We start from the raw sequence: 18,487 nt of genomic DNA, 5'->3' as shown, positions 1-18,487 counted from the left end.
GATGAAGATGGACGTTGAGTGTCCATAGCAGTCGAGTTGCATGAATTAATAAAACTCTGTAGCCTAACTGGATCTTCGTAAGTTATAGTTCTATTATTATACATAACCTTAAACAGGCAAGGGTAAAAGAGGCCATAACGGGCACCCAGTGATCGGAGAGCTGGCCTCAAATTGAGAAAAGCTTTTAGCCTGTTAGCAGTAGCCTTGGCATAGTCTTGTGCAAAAAACAAAGTTGAACCAGACCAAGAAATGCGCTGAGCTGACTTGACCGTAGATACCAACAGCAAGTCTGTATACTCCAGAAAGTATAAAATTATTCCTCTCGGTCTTTGTGAGGGCGACATGTTGGAGGAGGGATGACCTAGTCTGTGTGCTCTTTGGATGTTGAGTGATGTGCCTTCAGCCAGGTGGAGCACCTTGGGAAGAAAAGAAGTAAAGAAGGTGAGGCGGTCCGACCCCTCGACTCCCTCCGCCAGACCATAAATACGTAAATTATGTCTCCTACTGCGATTTTCAAGGTCTTCAATGTGCTTCTGGAGCGTCGATACTTGAGACTGAAGTTGGGAGACATTCGCACAAGTATCACTAAAGGTGGAGATACTTTGTTCAACAGCGGTAACTCGTGTGTCGAGTTGAGACCAATTATCTGTAAGGACCTGTAACTTGGAGTTGGTTTCCTCCATGAATGGCCGGAGGGCTCTTATCTCGTCCAACAACATCTCCATGGAGACCGGAGAGGCTGTTTTAGGAGGAGAAGGGGGGTTATGCTTTAGGCGTTTGGTGAGTGTGTTCCCGGATGGTGTAGGTAAGGAATCCAGGTCGCCCTCCTGGGAACTTGGTGCGGACTACTGAGAATCCTCCAACCTAGAGTATGAAGCAAAAACCTTAGAATTTTTAATGAAAACGTGCTTATGTTGCGTTTTTGTAGATAAAGCACCCTTCGTTCTTCCCATAGAAACACTAGCGTAGCTGCTGAATAAAAATAGGCGCAAAAATTTGTAGTTGTAGTGTTGAGTCAAGAGTAGGAAGGGAGCCGTGTGAATAGCACTAAAGATGCATGCCTTTCATCCATATCAAGTTTAAAATGCCCAATGAAACATAGATAGAGCACTCAGAAGTCATTAAAGATGGGAGCAGCGCATTGTTCATGTGAATGCCAAAAAGTTCCAATACTCATAAGTAGTTACGCCATAAGGTATCCAGGAAATAATAAAAATGGCCCCCAAAAAATGACTTTTAGTCAAAAAGGCTGAGTGAACATCTACTTATTCGAAAATTCCACATAACAACAGCTTGGGGATGTCTTCACAGAGAATATATTCAGGAAATAATTTAGAAAAAATAAATTGGAAAAAAAAAGCGTCATGTGAGCAGCAGCGTGATATTTATGGTGAGATTTGCTGGTCGCGGGCGTCACAAAATGGCGGCCGCGACTCTGTGGTAGCACTCGAGAGGCTCACTTACAAAATACACATGTCCACCACGTTTGTGATGTCGCCGAAGAGGTCCAGGCGTTCAGCGCATCGTCCGACGTTATTTGCGGTTCCTGTTTTCGCCCGACAAAGCGTCTTGATGCGGTAACTCACGGTCCCTTCGGCGTGCCTCAGCCAGACGCCGCCATTCACCGTGGGCGCCAAGTCATGCCCCCTACTTGGAAGTATTTAATTATTCGCTCAGGGGTTATATAGGCCCTATGTACAATGTAGAAATGAATGAGCTGAAACCTGGCATTCCGTGTATCTTTCCATGCCCTTTCTACTATTTTGGTCCATGCTGTCTCAGGAATATCCCTCCCCAGATCTGCTTCCCACTTTTCGCGCAGCTGTGTCAGTGGCTGTAGTCCCTCCTCCACCAGTCGCCTGTACAGGCATGTCACTGCCTTTACCGTCCCCGCTAAACTTACCACATACTGACACGTCAAGGATGTCTAGGGCTCCATTAACCCAGTTCCCCAGTACTTCTGAATCGCAGCCACCAGGGCTGCATGCAGCAAACAGCCTCCTCTAGGCAGGTCATATCTGTCCTGGAGCGCCTGGAAAGGTAGAAGGGCCCCCTCTTCATACAAGTCCCCGATCATCTGCAATCCTAGACCCTCCCACTCCGCCAGCGCAGTCCAGTCCCCCCCCGCCCCCGTGCGGGAAGGCCGTGCACATGCCCAGGGGAATTTCCGGCGCATACGGACGCAGAACACTACTCTTGCGCTTATATCCATTCCAGCTGGTCCTGAGCGTTTTCTCCTCACTCGTCCGAGTCGAGTCGCAGTCGCTGTCCCAGTACCACAAATGAAAGAACATGCCTCGGCAGCCACCTGTCCTCTAGCCTATCCGGCCCCCTAAATTCCCTAGCTACTGCCTGCGTAAGCCACTGCAATTGGGCCACTCATTATCGGGATCTGCCCCCCCCGCGCCCCTAGGCCTCATCATCGTGGTTAGAGCCCCAACTGTTTTGCCTCATGATAGTCTTAAACACTGTCTTTTACATAGACCTTCCAGATATTGTCAATGTCCATTATTTTTTCAAAGGATGAACAGCACACCAGCACGCACCCAAAAGTGGCAAATGCCCAGCCTTGGTGGTGAACTAACCTAGTCAACATGTTGTAGCAGTTCTCTGCTTTTCACCGCTGGTGTGCCTCAGGCAAGCTCATCTGCCCCCAGACCGCACCATAAGCCAGAACCCCTGGGAAAACTATCAGTCATGTGGCTATTCTAAAACATCAACTTCTTGACTTGCGGGTGTCCGCTCCCCATAAATCTAGACGCGCTCATGAATAGTATCGTTGTCTGCCCTGGCTGGCACTATCCCTTTATTTCCTCCAAACCAGATTCTACAGTAGCTCAGACTCCCCTTCCTTCTCATGGCCCATGTGGGACAACCTTCTCTGGATTTCTAATCAATGATATATCTTTGTTTAGAAATAAAGTTGCATTTTTCGACTTTGTCTCTCAACAAAAGCCGGATTGGGTGTTCATTACAGAAACCTGGGCTGAGGAATCATCTGGTTCCGACCTCGTTGACGCTATTCCAAATGGTTATACCATTTCCCGATTGGACAGAATAGGCAAATGCGGAGGTGGGTTAGCTATTATTGTTATGGACTCCTACCTCCGGTCATATTGAACCATTAACTACTGCCTCAGATGCCTGTGAATCATTACTTTTGTTATTAAAAATATCTTCGACAGAAACATTTGTTGGAGTCCTGACTTACCCGCCTTCGGGACCTAGTTCCTTCATCATGGAATTTGCCAATCTTATAGAGCCTCACCTTGGAAAACAAAATCTTACTCTTCTGGGAGAATGTAATTTATCATTTGGGCAGTGCCTCTCGTAAGATCTCGCAAACTTTTGAAGATACTATGCTATGTGTGGTTTCACCCAATTAGTTAATACTGTCACCCATGAAGCAGGACACATTCTTGATGGCATCTTCTCTGATGTTCATCGTATTACGGCGGGGAACCCCTTCCTCTCTCCAGGTCGGGTCATCTTGCTGTACGTTTCTCTCTTGTGCTCTCTGTAACTAAAGAAGGTGCCAGTAAGGTGATTAAAAGAAACTTTAAATGGATAAATAAGGAATCGTTTCCTTTGGCTCTTAATGAAAGACGATGGACTGAATATAATGATCCTGATTTAGTGGACGCAGAGTACTCTAATTGGCTTGGGGGCAGCCATTGATTCTCTTGCTCCTCTTAAAGAACGTTATATAGGGAGAAAAAAACCTACGGCGCCCTGGTAGTCAAAAAAGCTTAAAATACTCAAGCAATCCTGTCGCTGCCAAGAACGTATCTAGCGTAAACATTATGACCCATCGGAAAGAATAATGCATGAAGCCAGGTTGGCAGAATTCAAATTAGCCATTAACTTCAAGAAGTTATGTTTTTACATTCAGATGACATCATCACTCATGTCCTTTAGTGATTTATTTAATTCACTATCTACCCCGCCTGCTTTGGCACAAAATGGGAGCTTGCAGACTTTTGTGATTGTTCGGCTAATTATTTTCACTTCAAAATTGCTGCGATTTACTCCTTCTTGGACAGTCTTAACTCTGAGCTCTTTAATTCCGACCAAAATATTAATCTCTCATCCCTTTGTTTTCCCCATATCAAGAAGAGGGATGACTATCTGCTTTCCTCCCTCTTTCTTTCGAACAGATGGACCAGCTTCTAGGGGGGATCAAATCAGGTTCTCCGCTGGAACCCTGCTCCTCGAAGCTGATTATGTTGGATAGGGATATTATTTTTCGGTATTTTACAGCAACTCTTAATCTGGCCATTTCCTGTGTACGATACCCACTTAGCTTGAAAACAGAGGTTATCAAGCCCTTATTACGAAAATAAAATCTTGATTCAGCAGAATTAAACTATTGCCACATTTCCCTATTTTCTGTTCCTGCTGAGATTCTGGAGAAACACCTTAATGTCCAGCTGTGTACGTATTTGGAACAACACAACAGCATTTGCTTGAGCCTTCTCAGTATAGATTCAGAAGTTGCCATGGGTATGAAACTGCATTAATAACTGCAGTAAACCACATTTGCATCTTGGTTGACGCCGGGAAGTCCGCGTTGTTGATTTAGTTTTGACCTATCGGCAGCATTTGACACCATCTTGCCAATAAGGCTTATTGAATGTCTTTCAGGAATTTGGGCTGACCGATTCTGCCTTAAAGCTTCTTTCTTCTTTTTTAACATATAGTTCACAGAAAGTAAAGATGGACCAATTCTATTCGGACCCCACTGTCACTCTTTTTGGAGTTCCACAGGGCTCCTCCATGAGCCCCACCCTATTTAATATAGATGTCGTCCCACTGGAAAAGCTGGTTAGGTCATTTGGGTTGGAGGCAATATCCTATGCAGATGATACACAATTGCTTGTGTCCATCACAGAGGATATAGAGGCCTCAGCTGCCGATTTTACCAACAGCATGAAGGTGGTTGCATCTTGGATGATAAAAAACTATCTTCAACTGAATGGGGGCAAAACTGAGCTTTTGGTCTTTGATAGCCAACATTCTATATGGACCCATTCATTATTGGTGGCCAGAAACGCTCTGATCATGTCCCTGTCCTGTCGCCTCTGCAAAGCATCTTGGTGTCATAGTTGACAACAAGTTGTCCTTCAATCTCCAGGTTAATAGGACTGTGTCATCTTGCTTCTGGATCATAAGGACCCTTCGGAAGATATTTCTGTTTCTTTCTTTTCCCATGCAGAAGCATGCAGCGGTGGCATTGATTTTATCCAGGATGGATTATTGTAGTGCCCTCTATTTGGATATAAATAGGGCCTCTATCAACAAGCTGCAACTTGTTGAGAATGCGGCAGCAAGTCTTGTCTTTGAGGTTCCGAAATCTCCGTTCTTTTCGGCTGCCATTCAGAAACTGCATTGGCTTCCAGCTGAGAAACTAATCCTGTTTTAGGCCCAATGTAGTGTTCATAAGGTGCTTCAATTCAGGCCCGAAGGGAATAGGGCACCTCTTTGAATGCTACGTCTCCACCAGACAACCGTGTTCCCCCAATAAAAATAGTCTGGTTGTTCCCAGGTTCAGGAGGGTAAGATGGGGAAGAAGAGCCTTTACTGTAGCAGCTTCTAAGATTTGGAATGCTCTCCTTCTATCCATTTTTTGTCGTGAGTCACATCTTCCTTTTCACAAGTCCTTGAAGGCCTGGCTTTTTTCCTTGTAACTGTTTCTTACTGAAGGCTTATGCTCCTGCCTGGCAGTGGGACCGCTTCAGCGTCTTGATGCTTTTCGGGTATTTGTTTGCGCTTTAAAAGTTGGTAATTCATTCATTAACATTTACATTTGATAAAGTAGACCAGAACGAACTTGTTCTCAAAAAAATGAATACTGATTAAAAGGGGCAGTCTTTGATTGAAATTTTAATTGGACTCCTATTCATTTCTAATCAGTCAACAAGGCTAGATGATTACTTTGCATCCCTGAACTATGAGGTTCCTCGTTGCCTTTTCCTCTCTTAAGAGTTTTTACGTGCCTGCACCTCTAAGTGATCAGTTTTGAGATGTATGAGGAAGAAATTCAGATTGTGCTACTTTTGGAGGCAGAGACCGCAAACACATTGTTAGCACCAAACAAAAGATTTACTAAAACAGGGCACGTTGCCACCACCACTCTAAGTGACTTACCCAGGGTCTCATCCCTTCTATGAGAACATGCATTGGGCTTGCCTCAAGGACACAGAACAGGTTTGGGGTCTCTTATTACCTGGGACAGGTATATGCAAGATTAGCATGACACTAGGGCCAAACAAAAAGTCTGGATAGAAGTTTTACATGCAGTTGGACACTCATGGCAGGGTTATCCCATTGAACATGCAGCGGACGTTCCTGTCTCAACATCAAGAATGACACCTAATTCGCCCCTGCTATCACTTTTCCCAGGTACTCCTGGTAAAGTGAGTGCTGTTTGTCGCCTCTGAGGGTATCCAGGCATGGAGTAGATGAGGTAGGTAGGCGTGTGTTGAGGCTGGGTCTCCGTATAGACGGTCTTGATTTTCCTAAAGATTACTCATTGAGAAGTCAGGTCTTCAGCTTCTTGGGGAATTCAAGAAGTGAGGAGGTGGCCCTGATGTGATGAGGGAGGTAGTTTCAGGATTTGGAGGCTTGGTGGGAGAATGATCAATCTACCTTTCTTCTTCTGTGGATGTGGGGTGTGTGTGGGAGTGAGAATGATGCTGAGCAAAGTTGCCTGGTGGATTAGTGAAAGTGAAGCCAGTGATTGAGGGATGCGGGTCCCATGTTGTGTAGTGACCCCTTATGCCTGGAAATCAGTGGCCTATAGTTGAGGGCAGTGGGGTTCTTAACCTCCACCTTTTTCTGAGGCATGAAAAGTGCCTGTGTGGCTAAACAAAGGTCAGCCTCATAGACGCTCTTTATGTTTGGGCCAGGCAGTTAGGTGCTGTACATATGCTAAATGCGCAGCTGCCTGGCAGGGGGAGCCGACATTTTCCAGGCTGAAGATTTTAAAGGCTGGTGGGCGTGACCTCTTCAATTCGGCAAGTCTTCTGAGAGCCTTCCTCTCATGAAGACGGGGAGTGTTCCTGATAGACTTGGACCCACACGCTTCAGTTTTAAGGCCTGTAGTCCTCAGGGCTGAGTGTTCATCAGTGACATTTGTAACAGAGTGGGGTGAGGTCAGCAGTCTCACTGACCCAATCCCAATCTGTGGCTAGGAAAGACCTGCAGCCTCTTCTCATTGACTGAGGGTCCGCCAGTGAGGGGTGGTGGCAGTCCCAGCCCTCCATGAACCACTGAGGCTTCCCTCTTTGATTCCTGAGATGTGGCCTGCTGATTTTTTTAAACTTTTTTTTAAGAGTATGTGTGTGAAAGAAAGTGTGTGTGACATGTGATCCTACCCCACCCCAGCTGCACATTACGGCCCCCTACTGATAAAATTACCTCCGCAACACCAGCATAGTGCCATAGGGGCTTCTGTAAAATGAGAATTACCTTTAGCAGGCCAGGGCCAGTTGCAGACTCATGAGTTTAACACACTCACATTCAAGTACTTTCACTCCCAGAAATTCTCACTCAAATTCATTCTTAAAAATAAAATAAAAAATGTTGTATTGGTTTTTGTTTCAATTAACACAACATCGCACTTATGGTGGACAGGCAAACGAAGATGTATCTCGATCTGTTTGCTTACATTAGATATATGCAGGTTCATTATCACAGTAGAGCATTGCCCCACAGTCCTATCACACATTTCAGGTAACCCCATATTCCTCCCGTTCATATGGTATGTCTGTTATTCTTCTCTGTTTGTGTCCTATGTGTATGTATCCAGTGAGTCTAACCCATTCTGTCGCATCCAGTTGCCATATACCCTGCGGAACTTTCTGGGGCATCCTCTACTCTTAGAGGTTCCCCGTTGTACCGCCATATATTGGTCTATTCCGGTCTTCCATTCATGCAGCGTCGGTGCACTCAAATTCATTCTTTTTTTTTTTTACATTTCATTAAGTTTTATTGTCTTTTACAATAGGGCAACACATACAACATAGTGATCGCATTTTTTTCATTACAAGGTTTCCAGCCCAACTTGCTGGTATGGTGGCGTCTACAGATTGTTCGTGTTAGGCTGACCCTTTATCCATTGCCCCTGTGAAGTTATAAAGAGGCGTGAGATGGCAAGGGGTGAGAGTTTTGGGGAATGGAAAGAAGCGAGAAATAGAAAAGGAGAAAGAGGAGAAAGGTTACAAGAAGTTTTCCGTCTCTCGGTAGTAGGCCCTGGTTTGGAGTTATGTTGTGCTACGCGTGCTTGCTTTGTGTTGGTGTGGCTTAAGGCGGCTCATATGTGTCTAACTCGCACTCCTACTTTCTCAATACATCACACTCCCACTGCTCCAAACTCATTTTCTTTCACTCACTACCATGTAGTTTCTCTATCTCACTCTCATCGCTCATTCTCACTCACTTATTTATTCGCCTTTTCTATTTCATGCACTCACGCAGACACGCACCCCACTCCCCCCCACACACACACCTTTAAAACATTTTTTTATTTAAATTCAGTTTAGTTGTATGCGCTGGTCCATTACTCATGCCTGTGCTAGGTAGAACTCCAGGACACGAGCACAGCTTCCTTGGGCACAGCAAGAGTAAACTGAAAGCTGGAGTATCTTGCTTTTTACCTCACCCTCTCCCACTTCAAAACAAGGTTGGGGTCCGTGAGGTGCCTGCTTCTACACCACCCTGTGGCGAAATTGGAGTTATTGAGTTGCAAGCATCATAGACTGGCAGCCCCAGGCTTAGGCTTATGCTTATGCTTAAGCCTAAAGCAGCCATGGCTACCTGTTGCAGTGCTGCTGCGTGTTACTAATAGGGAGGGCTCAGGGCCGTGACAGGCCCCTGAGGCCAAAGGCTGGATGTCGCCAGTATTAGACAGCCAGGCCTACCTGTTGCTGTGATGCTGCAGCGTGTTACTATTGGGGAGGGCTCAGGACCGTGACAGGCCCTTGAGGCCAGGGCTTGGATTTCATCATTATTAGACCATCTCTATGATGGCTGGGGCAGGTGTCTCAATCTGCGTGCCCCCAGCCATCAGACAGATTATTGTCTCCGACTTCAGCAAGGATCAGCATTTTTTATTCTACCATTTGTGAATAAGTACTTATTATACTGTGATAATTAAAAAAAAAAATAGAAAAAAGAGAGCGAAGTCGGCGTGTCCACAACGGCAAGCCGCTTCTGAAGCTTGCAGGCAAACCACAGTAAACCAAGATTTTTATGGTTTTGAAGAATACATCCACTAATTTAGAGAGCATTTAAAAAAATCCAGTGCAGTCTTTTTTTTTTTTAAACTTTATTTTTGTTGCAGGAAGAGCACGAATATCACCCGCCCATGCGCTACAATTCCAATCTGCCGATTGTACACTGATATAGGTTATAACTGTTACCACGGCCCATCAGCCCACATCCCGGCGGCCGGGCGGCGGAGCTTCGATCAATCAGCCGAACATTGTATATTTATTATCATTTCGGGCTTTCCATGACAAGTCGGTAACCTGCATTTTACTATTCAGTACCCTCCCTCCCCCCAACTGTGTCCAGTGTAACTGAGATAACATTCCCCAACAAGCACATTGCCACATCATGCCCCTTTGCACCACAATATTTGTTACATCCGCCCTATGGTCGGAGTTTCGCACCACACCACCTCCCCCCACCCAGCACTTCCCCACAGAACATTGCATTTCCAGTCTTTTCTTTTAAATTTCTCCTTGATGTTGTACACCTCCCCCCTCATGTATTTACCAGGTCTTATTTGGTCTCACTCCTGTCGTTAGCCCTCCATGCTCGGCCTATCACACCTCACTGCCCTCCCTCAAGACCATGGTAATGCCTCCATTTCGCCCAGACTCTCCGGAACTTTTTGGGGCACCCTCTTGCCTTATATGTTACCCTTTCTGCCACCATGTAGAGATCTAGACCCCTTCTCCATTCCTCTATGTCCGGTGTCTCCGCGGCCCCCCAATGTTTTGCTATGTGCCTCCTTTTGGCCACCACTAGTGCTAGCACCAGAAATATGAGTTGGTTGCGCGGTAGGTCTACTTCGTTCGTCATGCCCAACAACGCCAGTTTCGGATCTCGCTCTAATTCTATCCCTAGGACTTCCCCCAGTTCCGTGAAAATGTGTGTCCAGTATATTTGTATTTTGTCACACGACCATATAGTGTGGTAAAAATCTCCTAGTTGTTGTTGACATCTGAGACACATGGGGTCTGGTATTTTCCCTGTTTTGAGGAGACGTACTCTATCAAAGTATGTCCTGTGGAGCACGTTCAGCTGAATGAGCCTCAGCCTTGACTTAATCGCTACCTCGCGTGGGGGCATCAGGACTATTTCCCAATCTAAATCTTCCATCTCGCCCACTTCCGCCTCCCATATTCCTCTTAGTTTTGTTAAGTCCCCCAGCATATTGTTTGTTAGTGTCTTGTATGTGAGTGAGACCGCCTGATGTGTTATCTGTAACTACAGGAGTCTACCTTCCAGGGGTGCGTATTCTGGCAAGTCCGTGAGTGTGATGTTTTGGGCTCTCCATGCATGTGCCAATTGTGTATGTTTGAAAAGTTGCGAGCGGTGTAGTCCATATTCCACTTGTAGCCTGTTGAACGACTTCAGTTCCCCCTCATATATGACATCTCCAATATGCGAGATGCCAATGTCGTCCCATCTTTGGAAGCCCTTCAGTTTTTTTAATTCCGTCAGCCAATGGCAGTGCCACAACGGCGTCTGTCTTGTCGGTCTCCCATCCCACCCCATACGTTTTGTCGCTCGTGTCCATGCCCGTAATGTGATCAATGTCGCCGGTAAGAGCGACCTCCGCACCTTACCCCCATATAGGTAGTGGTACACATTGTGTGGTGACAGCTTCTGCCGTTCCAGTGCGTATGTCGGGTGATCGGCCGGGGCATGAATCCACTCATTTATTGGCGTCAGGTGTTCCGCCCAGTAGTACGCTTCTAGATTAGGCAGAGAAATCCCCCCATTGTACTGGTGCCGTTGGAGCGTCTGAAGGGCAATACTTGGCTGCTTCCCCAACCACAGAAAGGAACGTAGGTCCGCGTGGACTTTGGGTAGTGCGGTGGCCGGGAGTGGGTAGTACTCATTTTGGAGTGCATAGAGGAACTTGGGGAGGGTAATCATTTTATACATTGCTGCCCTTCCTAACAGGGTGAGCGGCAGTTGCCTCCATCTATTCATGTCCTCTATCGCTTCGGTCATGACTCGCTCTACATTTCTATTGAACGAGAGCGCCCTGTCTAGTGTAACATATACTCCCAAGTACTGAAACTCCTCGGTAGTGGTGAGCAATTGGTCAGGCAGGATCCCCCACCCATCGGCCCCTTGTGGATCATATAGTACTGATTTGTTCCAGTTGATGGTGTGACCCGCTCTGGCGCCAAAGCCCTCCAATTCCCTGAATAACTCCGGGACCGAAACCTCTGGTTCGGTTATGTACAACAGCACATCGTCTGCATTCAACGATATTTTTTCCTGTGTTCCCCCAGACGCCTCCCCGGAGAAGCCGTGGATTTCGGGGTTTTGTCTAATCTTGGCCGCCAGGACCTCAATCGTGAACGTGAATAGTAGGGGGGACAGTGGGCACCCCTGTCTCGTGCCTCTGGACACCCGGAATTCCCTTGACAGCCTGCCATTCACCCGTACACGGGCTTTCGGTGCTGTATACAGTAACCCTATCCATCCCTGAAATTTTGGGCCCAGTCCGAACCGTTGCAGTGCTGCCAAAAAAAATGGCCAGTGCACTGCATCAAACGCTTTCTCCGCGTCTAAGGATAGAAACCAGTGGGGTTCCTCTCTGTCTTTGACTTCTTGCAGCCAATTGTGTGTGCGCCTCAGATTTAGTTTAGTTTCTCTGTCTGGCAAGAATCCGGATTGGTCCGCGTGTATGAGATCTGGAATCACCGACCTCAGGCGAGTCGCCAATACCGTTGCCAATATCTTCACCTCGATGTTAAGGAGTGAAATGGGGCGATACGAAGCACAGTCGTCTGTGGGTTTGCCCTTTTTGTGAATCGGGACAATGGTGGCCAAAGCGAGGTCAGGTGGGAGGCGTCCCTCCTGGTAAGATTCAGTATATAGGGCTTTCAGATGGCGCGCCAACAGATCCGCTGTGCGTTTAAAAAATTCCGCTGGGAATCCATTGGGCCCCGGCGTTTTCCCTGTTTTAATTTTATTGATGGCCTCAGAAATCTCAATGAGTGAGATGTCCGCCTCCAGCGCTAAGCTGGATTCAGGTACTAGTGTGGGTAGATCCACCCCCTCCATGTATTGTAATGCATCCTCAGCCGTCCCGAGGTCTCTTGCCGCATGGAAGCCTTCATAGTGAGACGCAAAGGCGTCGGCTATCTCCTGTTCGGTGCACACCAGGTCGTCATCTGACCGTCTAATCTGTTCCACCCATCTCGCTGCCCTTTCCTTCCTGCTCAACCAGGCTAGGAGCTTGCCCGATTTGTCACCCACATCGTATAGCCGATGAAGGGTTGCCAGTGATTGTGTCCGTGCTTCGTTCGAAACTATCGCTCTGTATTCCCGCTGCTTGTCTAGCAAGAGTCTTAGAACACCTTCTTCCTTGCGTGTCTGGTATTCCTCCTCTAAATGTAATATTTTGGCCTCCAGTTCCGCTGTCTCTGCCTGTTGTTTCCTACGTTCTTCCCGTAATCTACTCTGTGCCCTATCTCTCAGAACCGGTTTCATTGCCTCCCAAAAGGTTACTCCGGAGTCAACCGTGCCTTCATTCTCTGCCACGTATACTTTGACGTCAGCCCTGAGTCCTCTTATTATCTCTGGTTTCTGGAGATCCCTGGCTGCCAGTCGCCATTCTGAGCCCTTCCTTCCTCTGTCTGCCCCTACCGTTGCGTATAATGGCGAGTGATCCAAGATTCCCCTTGCCTTATATGCCACCTCATCCCCGGCAGTGAGGTATTGCCTAGCCATGAAAATATAATCTAGTCTCGAGAACACTTTATGTGCCCCAGAGTAGAAGGAGTATTCCTCCTGGGTAGGGTGTCGCCATCTCCATATGTCCGTGAGACCCAAGTTGGCCTTGTGATGTGATAGTGTTGTCCTCGCCCCTCCCCGACGTGTTGGCCCTGTGCGGTCTAGCTCCTCCGACATAACGTCGTTAAAGTCGCCCCCCACTATTTGTATTGTATCAGCCGTTTCCATGAGGATCGCGGCTATCGCCTTGTGTGTGCGCGCCTGTAGTTTCGGTGGGGCATAAACCGAGAGTACTGTGTATCTTTGCCTCCTCCACACTCCCTGTACACCTGCATAAGTCCCCTGAGGGTCGCTCCAAGTACGTGTTGTTTTAAACAGAAATGCTTTGTTTATCAGTATAGCAACTCCTCTTGAATCTTGCGTATACCCTGCGTGCGCTAGGACCGCATACCTCCCTCTCGCTATGAATGTACATTTTTCGCCTCTGAGGTGTGTCTCCTGCAGGAGTGCAAAGTCCGGCGCCACCCTCTTAATGTATGCGTTCACTAGTCCCCTCTTTATTCTGGAACCCATGCCATTTACATTCCAGGTGAGGATCGATACCCCCCTGTCTTCCTGTAGTGGTGTATTCAGTGTACCTGCCATGGTGTGGGGTGGTGCTCATGTTCTGTTAGTGTCTGTGCTGGGTACCAGTGGTGGTGCTGCAACTAGTCTGATTGTGGCTGTGGTTTAGGCAGCGAGTCTTTTTTCCCCATGGTTGCAAGTGTGGATCTATGTCACCCGACTGTGGCCGTGTGTGTCTCAATCTGTTAGAGCAGTCGTGGAGGTCCTCCATCCGGTCCCACCGATCTCTGGGTGTGTCCGGTATGTCTCCCGGGTTCCTGCCCCTCCGCTTGCCTTTCTCTGTCCGCGACCGTTGATGTCGATGTCCCCAAGCGTGCCCTTTCCACTACAGCCGTAGGCTCCGTCAGCTTCGTCTGGAACAGATCCGATTGCCCCTCCGGTGTTTATTAAAAGGTTACGTTGCCTGAGGACGTGTAGCAGCGAGGCGTTGTCTCAATAAGTCCTCTGTGCCGCGGTCCCGAGTGTGTCCCCCTCGTGGATCTGCGTAAATCCAGGGCCTCTGCCCAATCTTGTGATGCACGCGCCCGTTCGCCTGGTGGTGTGTCTTCTTCTGGTCAGTCAATCCGCCTCTGGTGTGCGACTTGTGCTGTATCCCCACCCCGTGACCTCTGTGCCTTTCTGCGTGTGGAGGGGGGGGGAAAGGGGGAACCCCCCGAGCCCTCACCTTCACCTCCAGGGACCGGCCTCTCGCCGTGTTTCCCTCCCTGGTATTGCTGTAGCTAGTTCTCGCCTGGCCTTGCGGCTGTGTTCTATCTGTGGTGCCCGGTAGGCGCCCCCGTCGCCCCCGGCCTCCCGCCTCCACCCGCCCTCTCAATAGTGTTTGTCACGGTGTGGGAATCCAGTGCAGTCTTGACCTTTTCTTAACATCCTAAAATGTGCAGAACCGAGCGATCTGACAGTGGCAGAACAGCGTGAGGTGTTGAGCACGTTACATTTCACCCAATAACATGGGTTTAGAAATTCGTCTGTCCATTTTATCTTTTGCTTTTTTGTCTTAGCTGAGACCTGGTGACATTTTTGGTACTTCGTTCAAAAACAATGCTGGTTCTGCTGTATATTTCTCGTTTTCATCACCTCTAAATGGTTCATCTCCTTCTAATACTAGCTTTCACTACTAGTGGATGCAAGATCATGATCTCTAAACAACCAGTGACCCTAGGTTAGTAAAATGGTCCCCCGATCACCTCTAGTTTTGGCAAGGTGGCAGTTTGGTGGATAAAATGACAGGAGTGGAAAGTAGTACAAGCATACACAGTAGCCTTCGTATTATCCCTTTTTGTTTAGTGGGCACACCACCACCTGTGGCCATATTCCTCTCTTCCCCAGTACGAGCACTCAATATTAACTTGTTAACTTCCTCCCCCGACCCTCTACCAAGTCCAAACTCCGATGCACAGCAACCACAGTTGAAAACCGTGCAGTATAAGGCAGCATTTTACCTGATAGGCGCATTTCCTCCAAGGAATCTGCGGTCATATCACCAGGCACTTCTCTCACGCCTTTCTCAACTGTGTCCGTTTTCGAGCCATGTCTCCTTGCCCAGTCCAGCTCTTTATGCTGCTTTACCTCTCCTTTCAATGGGCTCTACTCAAGAAACAGAGAAAGAAGCACCCTCCGCTTACCTCCTTTTGCTAGCTCACAGAATAAACTGCTTGTCTGTTAAATCTGTGCTCACGTTGTGTGGGTGGGCAAAGAGTATGTACCCTCGTTCACTTGTAGTTTCGGAAACTATTTTATCATTCATCATTTCCACTGCTATGAAGGACGCCCATGCTTGCACTTGATTTTCCCATAGCTACGAGAAGCGTCTTTGAGACCTGTATGACTGGAGCGACTGCTGCCAGCCTGTGCTGTTCCCAAGTGGCTTTTATTGGGGAATTCGGCTTACTGGTGCCTATTTGTACACTTCACCCAGCCAGAGAGATGCCTTATTTCATTACTTTCAGCCTGAGGCACACGAGACATCGAAAGTCCCATGAGATAGCCCACTGATCAGACTAAAACAATCTAAAATGTTCTTATTATTTTACATTTGGTGTGAGTACTGAGCACATCCTAATAAGTAAATATTTTAAATATGAAGTCTTGATGTGTCGTATGGAAGCTGGCAAATGGCTTGAGGTAGCACTGTTTCCTCACATATGTATGCGTTTGTGTGTGTGTTTGAAAAGTTTTCATTGTCGTCCTTTCAGGGTGTAAAGTGTATGAGTGTTTCACTGCTCCTTCTTTTGGTTGCGCTTTCAGTAGGTACGCTGCCGAGGCTTGTATTACTGCTTTCAGTGTACCTGTGCTCTTTACCTGTGAGAAAATGTTGGACTGCTCCTTTCAGTACTGTGCCTAAGAGTGTCTGTGTTCAGGAGTTTTGCCTACTTTGCTGCCCATGCTGTACCTTTTTTGTGTAATGAAAGCTTGCACAGCTGCTGCGCTTGATGTGTATGTGTAAAAAAGCTTTACCTTCTTACCTCTACTTTTCATCCCAGGCGTTACATAGTGAGTATTTACTCTTGATGACGAGAAGTTTTAACCAATTTAAGTTTTTAAGCTACGATCCTACTTGTATAGCTTTCTCCATATAACACTTCCCATATTACCATCGTAGAGGAAGCCAAACAGCCCCACTTCTTGTCTTTTAGTGTCTGTGATTAGGATTACTCACAGCCCTGGGTACTATTGTAGGTGTATTTAAACGTTGATTTAAAAAACAAATACATTTGTATGTAATATCTCTAGTCCTGCTTTGGCGAACCTGTGGGAGTGTGTGAAGGATTTGATTTAAATTTCAGTTGCTATTTACTGGTTGGCTTAGCACCTGCTTCAGCTGTACACCTTGCCATTAGTTGTGCTGTTTCGACCCTGCCTATTTTGAAAGAGTTGTCAAAAATAGTCAAAAGTGTGGCGCGTCTGACATGGAGGCAGCCACATTGATATAGTGCAATGTTTGTATTTGCTGCCTTAGGATTTCTTTACATTCAGTTTTTGAGATTCAGGGAACTATTTTTCTAATGGATCAGTAAAGGAAGTGAGCCAACAAACGCACAATTTGGATGAAGCCTCTGTGAATGAGGAAGAGGTGCATACAGCAACTCAGGTTCCTACTTTGTAGACCATTCAAAGAAGCAGTTTCTGCTGCTTTTAGAGCCAGAAAGACTCCATCGTTTCCTAAGTGGCATCATTAGGACTCCAGATCATGGTGTTCAAGAGAAAGAGTTTAAAGGTCCACATATCTGAATTAAGCGGTAGAATCTGGCTCTTCCTGAAGTACAAGTTTTGGAGGAAGAGGATGACTTTTCACTCCAATATGAGAGGATTGTAATTAGATTATTCCTCTGATTCATTGGGTGCAGCAGTGGCGGCAGCAGCAGAGTCCTCTATTGATGGTACGTGGCAGATCTGAATCAGGTCAGTAAGGTGGATTCCATCTTGAAGAATTTGTTGATGCTTATTCCTTTTATGGGATCTAAATTGTTAACACACCTGGAAACTTTGGTGGAAAAGTCTATTGAGTATAGAAAGCTTAAGGGGTCATGAGACCTACATGAGGAGAATTCTATACTTCATGATGAGCTTTTGGAGTATCGTTCAACGAGAAGTTAGGAGCCAGCCTTTTTGTTAGAGGGGACATAACTGGGGATTCACTCCATTAGAGAAGTCCCAGTCACAATCTACAGATGTTCGTTCTATTACTCCACCCTTGCCTCCCAAAAAAAAAACGCTGTTTCAGGTGTTAATCATTTGCTGATTTGGTGTGTGCTGGTATTTTGTCAGGAGAAATGCAAACTGTCCGTATTAGACCAATGGGTCCTGGACATTGTTCAACATGCCTATTAGATGTATTTTCTAGAAAGTCCAGACAAGTGTTTGCGCTTGACTACCCTGCCCAAAGATTTGCAGAAATAGCAAGTATTGTTATCCAGAAGTTGTTGCTCAAGAAAGCAATAATCCCAGTCCCTTCCTCTGAGAGACGGAAGGGGTTCTGTTCAATTTTCTTTCTGGTCCAGAAAGCATATGGAGATTATAGAATAGAACTGAATCTAAAAGCACACATTTATATTCCACATATAACTTTCACAGTGATAAAGTATTTCTGCCGTATTTAATGACTAGAAGCTTCCTTGCATCTTTGGACCTCGTAGGTGGATATTTGCATGTGTTGATTGATCAAGCATTGGAGAAGTACCTATGGGTTTGTGTATGAAACAAACATTAATTGTTCCAGGTTCCTCCTTTAGGGCTAACCTCTTCACCGAGGTATGGAAAAGATTAGTAGTGGTGAGCCAGGCAAGAGGAATTCAAGTCTATCTATATTTGGATGACTGGTTGTGTTGTTCTTCCATCTTAAGGCTTGCAAGCATGTGAAGGAAGTTTGCAGTCTGCTGAAAGTAGAAAGATTTTTAATAATTCATAAAAAAAAAACAGGTCATACCTACCTAAGATCTGCAGTTCATAGAGGCGCATTTCAGAACCGATCTGGGGAAGAGGTTTGTGCCAGTGTCAAGAAAATAATAAAAACTTCTTCTCTCCTCTCTTCTGGGCAAGGCAACCCTGTTTGCCAGGGAATATCTGAAGGGCGAGCATCAGTACTGTTTCCTTGGGCTATATTCCTCTATTAAACCTTCTTCAGATGTTAAAGCATAAGCACAGGTGCACAACACATCAATTACAAACACTGAGAGAACAAATGTATAATCTGTATACAATGCAGATAATGTTCAAATTATTTTTTCTTTTATTCCAATTTTCTAAAACCGTGGACTGTAGGGTATATAAGGGAGGGTCCTGGCCCCACATCTTTGTTACACTACTTGACCAGGAGGAATCCCTGCTGGAGCTGTGTACCCCTAAGTGCGGATCTAGACCCATACTTTCAAGGCTTTCT

At 46.5% G+C, this 18,487-nt stretch overlaps 1 protein-coding gene across 6 annotated transcripts in view; it reads left to right on the top strand.

Annotated features, from left to right (window-relative positions):
- Positions 1 to 18,487, top strand: part of UNC13B (unc-13 homolog B) — a 3,555,093-nt gene that overhangs the window by 70,931 nt on the left and 3,465,675 nt on the right. The gene's annotated exons all lie outside the window — the stretch shown is intronic.

The sequence above is a fragment of the Lissotriton helveticus genome, chromosome 2_1 (genome assembly GCF_964261635.1).
Source record: "Lissotriton helveticus chromosome 2_1, aLisHel1.1, whole genome shotgun sequence".
NCBI classification, from domain to species: domain Eukaryota; kingdom Metazoa; phylum Chordata; class Amphibia; order Caudata; family Salamandridae; genus Lissotriton; species Lissotriton helveticus.
This window is presented reverse-complemented; position numbering and strand designations above follow the sequence as displayed.